The sequence below is a fragment of the Leptonychotes weddellii genome, chromosome 11 (genome assembly GCF_054177405.1).
Source record: "Leptonychotes weddellii isolate Sample4059 chromosome 11, ASM5417740v2, whole genome shotgun sequence".
NCBI classification, from domain to species: Eukaryota; Metazoa; Chordata; class Mammalia; order Carnivora; family Phocidae; genus Leptonychotes; species Leptonychotes weddellii.
Genome location: NC_138379.1, coordinates 34,998,221 through 35,001,627, shown reverse-complemented (window position 1 = coordinate 35,001,627; position 3,407 = coordinate 34,998,221).

The following is a 3,407-nucleotide window of genomic DNA, read 5'->3' as shown; positions in this document are numbered from 1 at the left end:
TCTGGGTTTCATAATTCTCTCTTCTTTCCTTGGTTCTGGAATGGATCTAGTTTTGCCACCAACATCTCCTTAGTGGGTTGGGGGAGAGAAGGGTGAAGGATACATTAACTGAATATTTATTATGCACAAGGCATTTTATATCGAGATTTGGAAACATTCTTTCTTTCTTGTTTAAGTTAATATAAGAATAAAGTTTCTCAAAAGGAACTTTTGGTAAGAAACTAGAAGAAAACAATCCTCATCCACTCCCCTATTCCCACCCTCCACCCACTGCCCGACCCCCCAAGATAAGTTTAAAGAACATAGGGTTTTGCTCTAAGAACATAACTTTGTCTGGTTGAGCTTATGAGGCATCAGCTATTTTTCCCTTTATTCAACTACCCTCCAAACCCTTTTCAGAACCTCAACATTTTCTCTTGTCACTTTGTTTCCTTTCTCCCTTCAGCATATCTACCCCCTCTACTTCTTCAGGGGCAAAAACCATAGCACAGCCTGGAAAGATAAGAAGCTATACAGTATCCAATGTGTCACACCTGTTTAAACCCAACAAAAAAAGTATATATTTTATTTTTTTAAAAAAAAAACACTCTAATGGGCCAATGCCAGCTGGTATTTTCCCCTTTCCTATAAAAGGCAGGGAGTCATTTTCCTGCTGCATTTCCTGGCCAGACTAAAGATGCACCGGTGTTCAGGATGTACCATGGGAAATAAGGAAGACACACCAAGGAGGTCAGAAGATCAACAGCCCCTTGAAAGAGTAGCAGTCAAGGTGTTTACATTGACTAATTCTTTTCTCCCTTCAGTTTAATCAGTAACAAGTATAATTTAAATTTATCTGATCTAAGAAGCACAAAGCACTATCAAATTAAAATATTTTGAAATCACAGATGCTGTTTGAAGACAGAACTAAAAGCTGTGGAAAGGACGGGTGTGGAGGGAGAGAATCTTCCAGAGAATCTTGTTTTTCTTTTCTGACTCGGGGAAGGGAATGAGAATGAAAGTGGAGATGAAATAAAAGAAAAAACAGTGCCCATGAAAAACATTTTCCTAGGAAATAAAGGCACTGGCAAGGAGAATGGAAATATAAGACACATCCCTACCTGAAGATAAGCTAGTATGATAACAACATATATACAAGTGAACTCCAGTGCTGAAATTCATACACCACAGATTATGGCTTTACCGAAACACTTCTAGTCACTTTAGGCTCTGTTCACATCTATTTTTAAAACAAATAAATGAATACCATCCTTCTTTGAGAATTAATTGACGGGCACAAACTTTTACTGGATGGATTAGAATTAGAACTCCAGTTTTTCCCCTAAGCCAACTAGAGTAGAACATCAATGGGGAATTAATTTTAAGCCACTGAAAGCCAAATGGTCAGAGGCAAGGTTAAGCTTACCCGCTGGACTTGAACTACTAGCACTGTTTGTCAGTTGTAACCTTGTACCGTCTTAGGGTGTTGGTGATGAAGGTAGGTGTGACGCTGAGAGGCTTTGCATCTGAAATGCCCTTTTCTTTGGAGATGCCTAAGGGCTGGTTCCATTAATGGGAGAAGGAAAAAAGAGATGTTGCCATTTGGTCAAGAGGAAGGAAAGGAAGAAGAACGCATTTGTTTTTTGCTAACACAGAGGAGTCATACAGACTTGACTCTGTACTTTCAACTCTGAACTTTCCAAGAAAAGTAAAAATGTAAGAAATACGCACCTCACAGGGTCTGTCGTGAAGGTGAAATCAGATGATGTGTAAAGAGCCTGTTCCTGGCACACACCAGGCCCTCAAAAACCGTGTCTTTTCTTCCCAAAGAGGGTAGGAGGAAAGAAGAGTCACCACAGGGGTACTACTCTGACTCCCCAGATCCAGATCTCCACGGGTAGTTACTTCCTGAGAGAGTGACCCTGCCTGCGCCCCGCGTTGGCCCAGCTCCCCCAAATCCTCGACGGTGGTCCCTGATCCCGGCGGGAAGGAGCCACCCCACTCACCTGCGCAGCTGCAGCCGGTAAACTGGGACAGTCTGCGGACCAGCGCTGCCCGCCTCTTATAGGAAGCGGGAGTCGTAGCGGGCCAATGGGCGCCCGAGACAGCCGGGCAGTGGCCAATGGGAAGAGAGTTCGCCTGCCCGGCGGGGAGGGGAGCACCGGCGGGAGCTGACCTCCGCTTAGTGCTGACGGTCCCTGCCAGCCTGCACCTTATCCTTTAGATATATCCGACTCGTGTTTTAATTAAGCTAATGCCAGGCCATCCTTAACTACATAAGTCTAATATTAAACAACCCAGAGTTGGAAATTCCCTCCAAACCAAGATGACATCTACTGACATAATGACCTTCTATAGGCTTGTCTGCTTCTCTCGGCCGCCAACAAAGCAGGAATTCCCCCCCACCTCCCACAGGTCTCTGTGCTTCTGGGTTATTCGATAGCCCAGCCCTACTTCACCATTCTTTTGGTGTCTTCCCTTGTTCCTTAAGAAAGAGCAATTGTTTAACTTGTTAGAAGGGAAGTGCTCAATACGCTTCCAATTAAAGAAGTGTTAAAGCTGCAAGCAGATGAGCATGGTATATTAGCAGAAAAAAATATTTGAACAACATGGCACAGGAGTCAAAAATTTGGACTAAGTTATTTATTGGTTGAGTGCTCAGTCCATTAGATCCTGTCCCAAAGGACTACAGGTGTAACACATTATATTGTAGGATATTTTTTCTTCAATTTTTTAAAAGCGACGTTTATTGATGTATAATTTACATACAGTAAAATTCACCTTTTGGAGATGCACAGTTGTGCGTGTTTTGACAAAATTATACAGTGTGTAACCACCAATCGAAATATAGAACATTCCCATCACGTCAAAAAAAGTTCCCTTGTCGGGAATCCTCCTACACTGTTGGTAGGAATGCAAGCTGATGCAGCCTCTCTGGAAAACAGTATGAAGGTTCCTCAAAAAGTTGAAAATAGAGTTACCCTACGACCCAGCAATTGCACTACTGGGTATTTACCCCAAAGATATAAATGTAGCGACCCAAAGGGGTACGTGCACCTCAATGTTTATAGCAGCAATGTCCATAATAGCCAAACTATGGAAAGAGTCAAGATGTCCATCAACAAATGAATGGATAAAGAAGATGTGGTATATATATACAATAGAATATTATGCAGCCATCAAAAAAATGAAATCTTGCCATTTGCAACGACGTGGATGGAACTAGAGGGTATTATGCTAAGCGAAATAAGTCAATCAGAGAAAGACATGTATCATATGATCTCACTGATATGAGGAATTCTTAATCTCAGGAAACAAACTGAGGGTTGCTCTAGTGGAGGGGGTTGGGAGGGATGGAGTGGCTGGGTAATAGACATTGGGGAGGGTATGTGCTCTGGTGAGCACTGTGAATTGTGTAAGACTGATGA